This window comes from Ictidomys tridecemlineatus, chromosome 7 (assembly GCF_052094955.1).
Source record: "Ictidomys tridecemlineatus isolate mIctTri1 chromosome 7, mIctTri1.hap1, whole genome shotgun sequence".
In the NCBI taxonomy this organism is placed as follows: Eukaryota; Metazoa; Chordata; class Mammalia; order Rodentia; family Sciuridae; genus Ictidomys; species Ictidomys tridecemlineatus.
The window spans coordinates 33,053,516-33,067,956 of record NC_135483.1 but is presented as its reverse complement, the minus strand read 5'-3'; the positions used below and the strand labels follow the sequence as shown (position 1 = coordinate 33,067,956).

The window sequence follows — 14,441 nt, the reverse complement described above, 5'->3', positions numbered from 1 at the left end:
TTTATCAGTTTTTATAAGCACTTTAAAATAACTTAAAATGGTTTGATTTTAAAAAGTAATGCAGGGGTACATTGAAGAATGGAGACAATCATAAAGCAGAAAATATAAATCACTGTAAATCTCAACACCCTGAAATATCCACTGGAAGCATTTGACATCTCTCTTTTGATATGTGTGTATATGATTGAAAATATTTTGTATAAATAATTTTTGTATCAGATTTTTTTTCTTTTAGCATTATGTCTTGAGTATTCTCCATATTATTAAAATTAACCAATATGAAATGCATTGGTGATCAGATTATTGCCTGAGCAACTAGGATTCAAAACCATAGGGACTGCAGAAGCAGCCAGAGTTGACTCCATCCAAGGAGCAAGGATGATAAAGATAAAGGCAGCTTTATCTTACATGTCCCACTTGTCATTGGCCGGGGGCTGCTTCCCAGCACTGCTAGCCTCTTGATGCTTGGGTCAAGAGAAAGCCCGGAGAGTCTCAGGTGCTCGCAGTAAGATGCCATCAGTATGCAAAAGAACAATAAATGAGTATATGAGTTGCTGTGAGTGGGTAATCAATAGCATCTACCACAGGCAACAAATCTAGAGTGAGGATGGAGCTTGTCAAGGAGAAGACTTGGAGAAGATAATCCATCTAGTATTCTAATATAGGCATTTGTTTTTTTTTAAAAAAAATCAGTCCTAACTTTGATTAATTGAATCTTTCATTGTTCGTATTGAAGCAGTTTTTATAGAGATGTGTTTTTATAGTTCTAGAGAAGTAAGCCTCACAATCTGCTGAGCTCATGGCTTGGACACAACAGACTCTCCATCATGCTTGCTCTGACTCAGTCCCACAGGCATTCCTTCATGCTGTATTGTTTTCTATAACAACATATTTTGGACTGCCTATTTTAGCACTCTTTTTGCAGGTGGTAGACTCTTCTGCAGTAAATTAATTCTATTTCTCTCAAGAACACTATGGATTAGGGTAGTTCCAAGCTCATTGCAGGCACCTGGGATAGAGCCTTTGGGAACACAGAGTTGGTTACAAAAGCTCAATGCAGCTGGTTGTAGCTCAAATGCCACATATTGGCACTGTTCTTAACAAAATTTAGTAGATTTTCTTGAAATAATGTTTCTCCATTATTATAAGCTCTTCAGGCAATTTCTAGAGACTTTGATTTTTAAAATGTTTTTACTGTTATATAGCTGTTTTGCTGGTGAGAGAATCAATTGAATGAACTCCTTGCTCCATCATTTTGGAAGTCCTGCCTCATCTCTATGTTTTTCTTTCCTTGATCAGTGGGTGGTAGGAGGATCATGAGTAGGTAGGAAGACAATGATAAAATGTCTTCCCTTTATGGAAAGATTCTAGGATCTTCCCATCCTCTGAATGCTCAACTGCTTTAATAGGTGGCATTAATGTTGAATATGTAAAGAACAGCAGGTATAGGTTGTAATTTTTATTGGAGCTAACATCAGCAGATAATCATGGAATTAGGCTAATTAATTATTTTAGCATACCTAAGAAATCTATTTTAGGTTGACATACAAAAATTTACCATAAGGATAAAATTCAACAGCAGATCTATGACTTCAGACATTGAAAAAAATCTTTTGTTTTTCTTTGTTTGGGGGAAGTTTTGTTTGTGTTGGTACCAGGAATTGAACCCTGGGCACTTAACCAATGAGCACATCCCCAATCCTTATTTATTTATATATTTTTGAGACAGGGTTTCACTAAGTTGCTTGGAGCCTTGTTAATTGCTAAGGCTGATCTCCAACTTGTGATCCTCCTGTCTCAGCCTCTAGAGCCACTGGGATTGTAGGCATGTACCACCACACTCTGCTAAAAAAATGTCTTTGAATTATGTAAGTAGTAAGTGTTTGTCATAGAAAAAAAAAGGCTATATCTTTCCTTGCCAGAGTATTTTAATTGTTTAGGCAGTCATTCTAGTTAATAATCACTCTAGTTTTGGTCTGGATAACAGTTAATCTATTTTTGTTTTAATATTTATTTCTTAAGTGTAGTTAGACACAATACCTTTATTTTATTTGTTTTTTTATGTGGTTCTGTGGATCGAACCCAGGGCCTCGCACGTGCTAGGCGAGCACTCTACCGCTGAGCTACAACCCCAGCCCCAGTCACTCTATTTTGATTAAATCCTGACTCTTCATTTCCTTTCACCACAGCTTAATGGTTCTAGGTATTTCAAATAGGGAATTTAATAGAAGCCATAGTTATAAAAGTGCTGGAAGGGCTGAAGGACCGGTGACTAAAATAATTTAGAGGTTAATAACTGGGGAATATGCTACCACGCTGCAAGAGTAGAAAGGAAGAAAGTGACGTTAACAAATGCATCAAGCCAGGCATGGTGGTGCATGCCTATAATCTCAGTGGCTCAGGAAACTGAGGCAAGAGGATCAAAAGTTTAAAGCCAGCCTCAGCAAAAGTGAGGCATTAAGTAACTCAGTGAGCCCTGTCTCTAAATGAAATACAAAATAGGGTTGGGGATGTGGCTCAGTGGTTGAGTGCCCCTGCGTTCAATCCCTGGTATCAAAAACAAAAACAAAACAGGTGCATCAAACATTCATCACGATTACTACCGAAGCTCCTCTGTGCTCCTGCAACCACTGAGACATTCCAGGGCTTAAAACTGCCTCTGCTGCTAAAACTGCCAGAGGACCCTGGAGTTTATAGCCTTCAGAGGTTTGAGGAAGAACAATGGCATCTCCCAACTCCCTTGACTGCATTTCATTGGCACTGGGAAGTTTATTAAAAGGAAGTGTTGTTTTCAGGGTCTAGAATTTAATTCTATCCAGTACAATTTAATTCTGTCCAGTAGAACTTCCTGATCTACAACCTGTGCTGGGCGGGGGTTCAAAATGGCAGAACAGAGAAGGTGGCTCCATGGTGTAAAACCTAGAGAGCAGATAGGCAGCTTCTCTGCAAAGTGGGTGAAAAAAGGGGGCGGAGGCTTTACTGGAATTTAATACTAGACATTTAAAGCAGATTGGGGACTCAGGAGGATATAATAAAATAAGGAAGAAATCCCCAGTGCCAAAGCCGCTGCCCCTGCTGGAGGCACAGCCAGAATAGCCCCTCTGCAAGCACAGTGAAGCCATAAGGGAATTTAAGGAAGCCGAATTTTTAGGATGCCTGAGGCATGCCTGGGTATGGAGACTTTAGAGATCAAAGACACTGCCAACTCAACTGAAAGGTGCTGCACAATATCCTTGTGGGAAAGAAGTGGCATCTCTCTTGGCGTTGTGGGGAGGACAGAGGGCTGGCACCTGGGTGAGCCCTGGCAAACCCCAGTTTGGCCCGGAATATAGGCCTGTCAAACCCACACTGCATGACATGGAGTGTGCCTAAGTGACCAGGAGAAAACCTGTGCTATGTGTTACAATCATCCTGGCCACATAGGGATGACTAAGTGCTTAAAATGTGGCCAGCATGACTGAGGAATTGCAACTGAAATTAATTTAATTTTAAATTAGTTTAATTTGAAGAGCCACATGGGGCTAGAGGTTTCCATATTGGACAGCACAGATTTAGCACCAACAATGCAGAACAGAGCATGAAAGGACTAGATTGGAGCACAGAGCAAGCAGGCAAATGACTTGAAGAGGCTCAATGCTCATACAGATCTGCCTCCTACCCTAGCTGTGTCGTGCACTAGCCATGTAATCTTGGGCAAGTTACTCAGCTTATGAAAGTCATCTGTAAAATGTCAATGACCATAAAATTTACCTCCTAGGATTATAGAGTTATTGGCAGAATGAAAAAAATGATGTAACCATTTAGCAAATGCCTGACTCACCATCAGTGCCCAATAAATGTTCATTATAATTATCATCAAAATAAACATTTCCAAAACTTTGATCATGAGAGATGGGGGTAAGATGCAGAAAATATACAGAGAAATGGTAATCCAATTTGTCTCCCAATGCCCTTTTAGTTATAACCCTGTGAAAGTATTTGCTACATATTTTCTTGCCTTCTCTTTTCTACATTATTGTTTCTTAACTAGCAAGTGATTTCAGCATCTCTTCATTTTTCTTATAGTATGAACTGTATTTTTCACTTGGCTTAACTATCATGCTATTGTAGCCATACTATTATAGAAGGCTGACCTAATTATCATGTGCTATGGAAGTTCACAACAATGTTAAAATAATGCTTGTTGAACCTGACATGATGACGTAAGTTATCTTGCTGTTTTTTGCTTTATTCCCAGGGATGATTTTTTGAACACCACTATGACATTCTAAGAGTCTTTAACCATAACACATTGCACTACATGTTTATGTCTGACTTTATCATGTTCTTAAAGATAAGAGATATATAAATGCTTGCAATTTTTTTCTAGTAGTTCTAATACATTATAGGGGCTTAAGTTATTATAACATGCAATATTTTGTGCCAAACCTAGCCATGTCTCTCACAATTTCTTCTGCTCTTTCAATGGTTTCAGAGAACAGACTAGGTTCTGGAGGCTTATCTCTTATACAAACAGTGTTGATACAGCCTAGATGTCATCAGCTGCTTAGAGAACAACATTCCCATTGAAATGTTAGAAATTTCACAAGACAGAACCATCCTTGCAATTGTTTTTGAAAGAGCATCTTATCTTGGTCCAAGTCAGAAACAGTGTTAATGAGACACACCTGAGGGTTAAAGTGATTCTCCCATGAGGGTAGGGGAAAAAAATATTTTCATTACTCAACCTCATTGTAAGACATGGTACATTTCTCAGATAACTTATGAGGGAGCTTTTATGAGTTGAGTCTTAAATGGAAGCTAACCCAATAATAGCTTGCATGCAGCTATAGTGGACTGCTTTAGTAATATGTGCTGACATGTCCAGAGGCAAATTAGGCCTTTCACCAAAGACAGGCAAGGTCATGTATTTCTCTGTCATTTTTCTGTGAGTATGACATTAACACTAGTGGGAGCTCTTTGCATTAAGTAAAAAAACAAAAATGAAAAATACCCACAAGGCCTATAATTATGCAGCCCTTTCCTTTCTATATTACATCTACTTGTCATGTATGTGGGAGTTATTTTGAGAAGAATCATTTGCCAAGACTTGGATTACCGTTTTCTAAGCATTATAAGGCATTAGAACATGGAAGTAAAGCTACAATTTTCTTTTCTACCTCAACAAGATTTAAACCAGTGAAGGGAAATTAGCCCCTGGTCATTAGTTCATGCTTTTTAAAACAGACCACCAAGTTGCATGTCCTTTCACTTATTACTATGAAGTCTCATGTTCTGTTTAATGCCACGTAAAGCTCTGGCATAATGCACAGACAAAGAAGGGCAATTCTTCTCCAGCTTTGACTTTCCAGATAGTTATGCTAGATCATGAAGGACAATTGAGACAGTCTCAATTATGGGATTACCTAATCTGGAAGAGTTTTGAATTTCTATTTTTGTGCACTTTTTAAAGTCACCTCAACACACTCATATAATTATTTTTCTGACAAAAGGAATAAGGAAGCAACATGGTGAAGTGAACCATGGGCTATTAGAGCTGAAAGGTACCCTGATGTTTGGATATCAAGTATCCCCCAAAAGCTCCTGTGTTGATGCAAGAATGTTCAGAGGTGAAATGATTGGATTATGAGAGCTGTAACCTAATCAATCCATCCTAGTTTAAATGAACTGACTGAGTAGTAACTATAGGCAGGTGTGGTGTGATGAGAGGAGGTAGGTCACTGGCAGTGTGCCCTAGAAGGGATCATCTTCCCAGAGGCCTCTCCCCTTTCTCTCCTTTCTGGCTGCCATGAACAATGGAGCAGCACTCCTCTACCATGCCCTTCCACCATGATGTTCTGCCTCACTTGGGCCCAGAGCAATGGAGTTGGACTACCATGGATTGAAACTCTGAAACCATAAAACAAAATAAATTTTCCCTCCCCTAAGTTGTTCCTTTTTAAAAATATTTTTTAGTTGTAGTTGACACAATACCTTTATTTATTTATTTATATGTGGTGCTGAGGATTGAACCCAGGACTCACACATGCTAGGTAAATGCTCTACAGCTGAGCCACAACCCCAGCACCCCCTAAGTTGTTCTTGTCAGGTATTTTGGACACAGTGATGCAAACTTGACTGAGACACGTAGAAACTATAGAGTCTGTCCCCTTCCTTGAACACTGTGTTAAAAAAAAAAAAACTCCAAGAGCTAGAGTAACTTGACCCCAGTTTTCTTCTGATTCTTCTCATGAAACCATACTACACATAATGAAAGTGCATTAGATAAAATTCACAGCTTCTATTTGGTGCTGAGTGGGCAATAAAGGAAACATGCTAAGGATTTTATGTGCATTACTTCATAGAACCCTTGTGCTAAATCTATGAATTCTTCTCATTTTGCAGATTTATAATCAGAGGCTTAAATCACAGAGTTTAATTCACAGAGGTAGTAAATGGCTGAGCCAGGATTCAATACTAGATATGTTGACATACAAAGGCCATTTATTGAAACTCCTAACTATGCAATATTGTCTATGCTAAATATTACTCACTCTAAAGTATCACCAAGACATAGAGAATAATTTGGGATTCCAGGAGTCAGTGGGTAGTATCTACCTCTTAATAATAATAATAATAATAATAATAACAGCTACCATTAACTGAGTGCCCACTACAAGTCAGGCACTTTACATGTGTGATTTCATTTAATTATCACAATTTCTCTGTAAGATATGGATAACTATATTCATTTTTCAGATAAGGAAACTGAAAATTAGAGAAATTATGTAAGTTTTCCCAGTCACAGTGTTGGCAAGTGGTAAAATGGGACTTAGATTCAAATATAAGTAACTTGAGAGCCCACACTCTTAATCATCTTAAGATGAGTGCCTGACTCGGAGAACTGTCTAGTAGATGTTGAATGCAAAAATAAATGAATGAAAAACATGAATGAATAGGGACTGGAAAGGAGTGTTTCTACATAATGTCCAAGAAAGGCTTGATTAGAAGGGCTTCAAAATAAATGCATAATGTTTTGTTTTGCTCCAAAAGGTAGAACTGTGGACAAATCACAGGAAACTGCAGACTTCCCATGGCTTCCTGTACTGGAATCTGTCTTTAAAAAGTTCATTGCCTGAATGACCTTCAAATATGTAATTCAAAGATTCTATGAGAGTCAGTATCTTTATAGAGGCATAATAAGGAGGAATATTCCAACAATGAGAGCTACCTAGTAAAACAGTGTCCTGCCCATCTTTGAAGGTGTTCCAGGTACATGACCACCTGCTGGGAGTGGTGAGAAAAAAATTATTAAAGTGGGTAATGTAAAAGATTGTTTCCAAAAATGGCTGTAGTTATTCTCTTGCTTTATCCATTCCCTTTTGCAAGATGACTTTGAAATTTCTTCCATTGAGAGGTGGTATTTCCCCACTTACTTGAATCTGGACTGTCCATGTATCTTGCTTTGCTCAAAAGAATACAGCAGAAGCAATATTAAGCTAGTTCTAAGCCTAGGTTTCAAAAGGCGTTGCATGGTTTCAATCTCCTTCCAGAAACCCCAAGACTCCCAGTGAACAATCCCAGGCTACTAGAGGATAGGAGATTTAACGGAAGAAAAAAGAAGTGCCCCCAATCAATAGTCACTCTACCTCTAGAAGTAGAGCTGCCTAGCTGACCGCAGATGCCTGAGGGAGCTCAGCAGAGACAAGGAGAACTACCCATGCAAATGGGCAATAATACATGATTGCCACGTGATTCTCAAAAGCACCTTCTGAGACCAAGGTAAGATATAGGACCCACTCATAATAGTTTATACCACTGTCATCTGCCTATATTCCAGAAGGTCATCTGCCTATATTCCAGAAGGTCTCCAGGCTTTTCCCTAATGAACCTAGTAATAGCCCACATTAATTGGGTACCTTTACCACTTGCCAGACAATAGTCTTAATGCATTAGATAAATTAATTATTTTTTTAAGTATTTATTTATTTATTTTAGTTTTCGACGGACACAACATCTTTGTATGTGGTGCTGAGGATCGAACCTGGGCCGCACGCATGCCAGGCAAGCGTGCTACCACTTGAGCCACATCCCAGCCCCTAAATTAATTCTTAAGTCTCATAATAGCTATAGAGATAGAAATCATGGCAGGTTTCTAAGACACAGAGTTAGAAGTCCAGTTCAAATTAGAACCCAGGAAGCCTAAAACTATTGCTCTTGCTATTAACTATATACTATACTGCCTCTTGCTATCTGATCTGAAGAGAAGGGTTATCTGCAGGAACTGTACTTATAGTCACAAAAACTGGTTGTTGAATTTTCTGATGTTTTCACCAGGTGCTCTTCAGAGAGCCTGGGACATCACCAAATACCTCATTCTTTTTCTAGACTTCTTTGGCCTGAAAGTCATTTTTCTTGCTGTCTGTTTTTGAGGAATCTCACTATTAAGTCTGAAATTAGAACCTATGATCAGGAGAAAAGTTTTAAAAGGCATGGGAATAAGTAGAAGAAACTCTTCTTTACCAAAAGAGAATTGATTCCCCAGTACAAGAGTTTCCATCCTACCCAGAACTGGAAATGTCTGCAAATCAGATTTAGAAAAACGTGAGATAGGCTTATGCAAAAAAGGCTTATGCAGGAAATCAAATGCTAAGTAAAATGATTTAGACAAATATAACAGTAATGCCTACTATCCAAGATGATTTAGGATTTTTTTCCACTTAGATATAGTTTCCCTGACGCTCATGACAATTACAAAATGTTTCAAATTGCTGTTTTTCTTGTTGAATACAATGGACTGCCAACACCTCAACCATAGTTAAGCCAGTCCAACAGGAAAAAAGCCAAGGAATGTGTCCATTCCAACATTTTATGCACAGTCTGACACGGTATAGCTTTCTGCTATGAGATTTCTTAAATGAGAACTCCATTTGCCAAACTGGATGAAACATGATCAAGACGAATATGCTCTTTTAGAAATTTCCTCTGCCTTGTCTAATTTTTCCATTAGAGTAGGCAGTATCACTAATTTTCCTATTTATTGTGGATTTTCTCTTTCTTTTCTTTTTTTTGTCTCAGGGATTGAACCCAGGGGCACTTAATCACTAAACCACATCCTCAGCCTTTTTAAAAAATATTTTATTTACAGACAGGGTCTCATTAAGTTGCTTAGGGCCTTGCTAAGTTGCTGAGGCTGGTTTTGTATCCTCCTGCCTCAGCCTCCAGAGCTTCTGAGATTACAAGTGTGTGCCACCCAGCTGGGTGTTATTGTGAATTTTTTTAAAGATACCTCTTAGGCCCCCCACCTACACACACACACACACACACACACACACACACACACACACACACACACAGTGGGACTCAACTGTTGAATTAATGTGGGACAATGGGAATTTTCTATCACCCCCTTCCCTCACTCCACTGTTAGGGATTTGACCCCTGCCTCTAGGAAGAGTAGTGAATTCCTGTACATTTGCATACAGACCTTCCTTTTGTTTTACCCACAGTCTACTAAGGTTTTCAGGCACTTGTGTAATCTCAACTTTTCTTGTCTATAGTTTTTGAAGGTCATAATAGGGACTTCTTAACTCCTCTCATCCCTTCAAATTAACCATAGGATTCTCAAAAGACAGATGTGAGTCCTCTGGAATGTTGTTGAAGAACTCTTTTTTTTTGCCTTCCTTTCTTCTTCTTTTAAGAATACTTTCTTTTTAGAGCAATTATAGGTTTACCGAAAATCTGGGTAGAAAGTAAGAGTTCCTACACATTCCCTGCCTTCACATATAGCCTCTCCCACTGTGGATATGCTCAACAGAATGGTGTATTTGCATGTACACTGACACATCATTGTTGCCAAAGTCCATAGTTTACATTTGGGTTCACTTCTGGTGTCCTACATTCTATGGGTTTTGACAGATGTACAGTGACATGTATCTACCACTATATTATCATACAAAGTAGTTTCACTGTACTAAAAATGCTCTGTGCTTTGCCTATTTCCCCTATCTCCAGTCTCTGGAAAATTGATGTTGTTTTTACTGACTCCATAGTTTTGCTTTTTTCAGGATATCATATATTTGGAATCACACACAGTCTGATTGGCATCTTTCACATTTAAGGTTCCTCCCTGTCTTTTCATGGCTTGAGAGCTTGCTTGCTTGCTTGCTTGCTTATTTATTTATTTATTTATTTATTTATTTATTTATTTATTTATTGGTACCAGAGATTGAACTCAGGGGTACTCTACCACTGAGCCACATCCCCAGCCCTATTTTGTATTTTATTTAGAGATAGGGTCTCACTGAATTGCTTGGCACCTCTCCATTGCTGAGGCTGGCTTTGAACTCACAATATCTCCTGTCTCAGCCTCCCAAGACTCTGGGATTATAGGCATGTGCCAACATGACCAGCAAGAGCTCATTTATTTTTAGTGCTGAATAATATTCCATTGAATTGTCATTTTACAAACATATTTTGTTTATCTCCAAATTTTGGCAATTATAAATAAAACTGCTTGTGCTGGTTTAAATATAAGGCGTCCCCCAAAAGTTTCCATATTAATGCAGGAATGTTCAGAGATGAAATGATTAGATTATGAGAGCTATAATCTAACCAGTAGATTAATCCATTTGATGGATTAATAATTAGAATGGTCCAAGTGAGTAGTAACTGTAGGCAAGTGGGGTATGGTTGGAAGAAGTAGGTCACTGAGGGTACTGCTGGGGATTATACTTTTTTGTCCCTAGCTCCTCTCTCACTCTTTCTGCTCCCTGGCCGCCATGAGCTGAGCAACTTTCCTTTGCCATGTTCTTCCTCCAAGACATTCTTCCTCATCTCTGCTCAGAGCAATGGAGTTCACCAACCATGGACTGAGACTTCTCAAACCATGATCCCAAAAATAAACTTTCCCACCTCTAAGTTGTTCTGGTCATGTATTTTGGCCACAGCAATGAAAAACTAATTACACTGTGTAAACATTTATATACAGACTTTGTGTAGACATAGGTTTTCATCTCCTTTGCATAAATACAAAGGAACATAATTGCTGGATCATACGGTAAAAATATGTTTAGTTTTATAAGAAATTGCCAGTCTGTCTTCTTATATATTTTGTCAGCATTTGGTATTATCAGTCTTTGGGATTTTAGCCTTTCTTATAGATATGAAATAGTATCTTGTTTTCACCTTTGTGTTTTGGTTTCATTCTTACCCTTTACTCCTATGTACATACTATGCTGTGAGGTTTTCCTATTTCCTTCAAAGCATTTTTAAAGGTTACATATGTTTGATGTAAAAAGAAAATTGTAAGAGTCTCTTTTGCACATCAGACTCTGCCTTAGACTCTACTAACACCAATCAGCCACAAGCGACACAATGTTCAGTTTCTGTTTCCTTGGAAATAAACCTTTTATTCTGTATTCTTTCCCCTATATCTTGGTCTCACCCAACTCAAATCTAGCTTATCAACTGTGTTTTTGTTTCAAACCAATTAAAATTTCATTGAGGAAAACATCCCATAACTCTCTTTCATACTTCCAATATGGTAAGCCCATTAGTGGCTTTTACAAGCTCAAATATCTCAAGTTATTAAGCTGTCCAGGTAATGCTCTTGTAGCCATTTATGCTATAATGGATTTGTTAGTCAAATTAAAATGCAACATTTATCCTACACAGATTTTTACTAAAATGGAAATATTTTTTCATGATATTCCTACTTAAGCCATCTCTTGCTTTAAAAACAAAAACAAAAATACACTATCTTTAAGATTACATTAACCTTGAGCAAAAATATAGTCATTTAAGTAAGAACCAGGTCTTAAAATTAAAATGAATGTAATCATCCCAAACTATATTTTTAAAGAAACAAAAATTGACCCAAGTTTTTATTGTACTTTTAGTTGTTGTTCCTTAGTGGAATTACTTGGGAGATGAAAACCACCTTAAGAGTAATTCAATTCTACTTACAAATATGGTGGTGTGGGGAAAAAAATTTAAAAAAAAAAGATAATGGAGAAACCCCCTGATGGGAAGAAATTCCTTATCACTAATGCAGAAGGTAAATCAATGTAGGAGAATGTAGAAAAATTTCCTCTTCCCATGAACTCCTTTTGGCAAGCTGGGTCTCTAGATTGGAATAAGAATGGAAGGATAAAGGCTGGCATGGTTTTCCCCGGTTCAAAGATTTTCCTAATAAAGAACTCACATGTTCATAGACTTCCCAGCACTCCATTTCCCTTCAAATAGTTTTAAATTTTGTACAAGTGATACATTGACCATCTATATAAGGTTTGTTACTAGTAAAAACAAACAAATCAGTTTCATCTTCCCTATTCCAGGAGAAATCAGTAAAACTCTTCAAAGTGTTGTTAATTGCTTCAATACTCACTTGAATCACTCCACTTCCCTGGTCTCCATTTGTCTCTTTGCTTTGTTGTCTATGCTTTTGGTGTCATATCCAAAAATCCCGGCAAAGATCAACTTCAAAGGGGTTTTTCTGTAAGTGTTCTTTTAGGAGTTTTAGTGTTTCAAGTCTTAGATTTTCATGAAATTCATTTCTAGTTTGTTTGTGGATATGGATAAGATAAGGGTTTTCTCAGCACCACTTATTGGGAGATTATCCATTCCCCATTGTGTATTCTTGTTACCCTCATCAAAGATTAGTTGACTATATGAATAGATTTAATTCTGGACTCTTCATGCTGCTCTATTCATCTACATGTCTATTTCTATGACAATAACACATGGTTTGATTATAATAACTTTGTGATTCAGTTTAAAATCAGGAAGTCTAATATTTCCAGCTTTGTTTTGCTTTCTCAAGATTTCCTTAATCAGCTGGAGATGCTGTTGCTGAGTGTAGATTCCATTGCTGCACACCTCTAAATCCTTCTCAACGTGCACTCCCAATTCCTTTTGGTTTCAAGTCCAAGATGGCAAGTCTCAAGGATCAGCTGATTGTGAATATTCTTAAGGAAGATCAGGGCCCCCAGAATAAGATTATAGTTGTTCAGGTTGGTGCTGTTGGCATGGCGTGTGCAATTAGTTATCTTAATAAAGGATTTGGCCAGTGAACTTGCTCTTGTTGATGTCATGGAAGATAAATTGAAGGGAGAGATAATGGACCTCCAACATGGCAGCCTTTTCCTTAGAACACCAAAAACTGTCTCAGGCGAAGACTATAGTGTGACTACAAACTTCAGACTTGTTATTATCACAGCTGGGGCACATCAGAAAAAGCGAAATGGTCATCTTACCCTGGTCTAGCTTAACGTGAATGTCTTTGAGTTCATTATTCCTAATATTGTAAAATACAGTCCACACTGCAAGCTGTTTCCAATCCAGTGGATTATCTTGACCTATGTGGTTTGGAAGATAAGTGGCTTCCCCAAAAACCATGTTATTGGAAGTGGTTGCAATCCGGATTCAGCCCAGTTCTGTTAACTGATAGGGGAAATGTTGGGAGTTCACCCATTAAGCTGTCATGGGTGTGTCCTTGGGGAGCATGAAGACTCTAGTGTATCTGTATGGAATGGAGTGAATGTTGCTGGTGTCCTCTTGAAGAATTTTCATGCAGATGTAGGCACTGATGCAGATAAGCAACATTGGAGACAGGTTCAAAAGCAGGTGGTTGATGGTGCTTATGAGGTGATAAAACTAAAAGGCTATATTCATACTGGGCCATTGGACTGTCTGTGGCAGATTTGGAAGAAAGTATAATGAAGAATCTTAGGCAGGTGCATCATTTCCACCATGATTAAGGGTCTTTGGAATAAAGAATGATGTTTTTCTAAGTGTGTCTTGCATCTTGGGACGAAATGGAATCTCAGATGTTGTGAAGGTGACTCTGACACCTGAGGAAGAGGCACTTTAGAAGAGGAATGCAGATACACTTTGGGGGATCTAAAAGGAGCTCCAATTTTAAAGCCTTCTAATGTTATACCACTTCACTGTCCAGGATACAACAGGATTTTAGTTGAGGTTGTACATGTTGTCCTTTTTATCTGATCTGTGATTAAAGCAGATGGCCTGGGAAAAACATCGATTTCCTAAAGTTAGAAATAGGACTGGCTTATAAACTCTGCAGATATCCTGATGTTGGATGGTACTTAACTTGTATAATCCCAAAGCAGTTAGTGTAAAATAGTTCCACCATCTCTGAGATATCACTGCTAATGTTGTATAGGCTCCAGTTGCCCTTCAAACTAGAGGTGTCATATGTAACTTCCTCAAACAGGCTTGGTCAAATTTTTTTTTCAACCAATCACATCCTAGGATCTAATGTTAAGTCCAATATTGAATATCTTGTGTATAATGGTTCTAAGGAATTTTATTTTGTGTATTATATGTATCTGTAGTTTACATTTCTATATAATGTAAAAAGAAAGATCTACAAATGAACAATGCAACCAGCTATCCAAGTGTCATGCCAACTGAAATATCAAATAAATCTTGAACAATGG

The 14,441-nt window shown here is 38.0% G+C and overlaps 1 pseudogene; it reads left to right on the top strand.

Moving 5' to 3' along the window:
* Window positions 1-12,872: 12,872 nt before the first annotated feature.
* On the top strand, window positions 12,873-13,903 carry LOC101964423 (L-lactate dehydrogenase A chain pseudogene; annotated as a pseudogene).
* The last annotated feature ends 538 nt before the right edge of the window (window positions 13,904-14,441 follow it).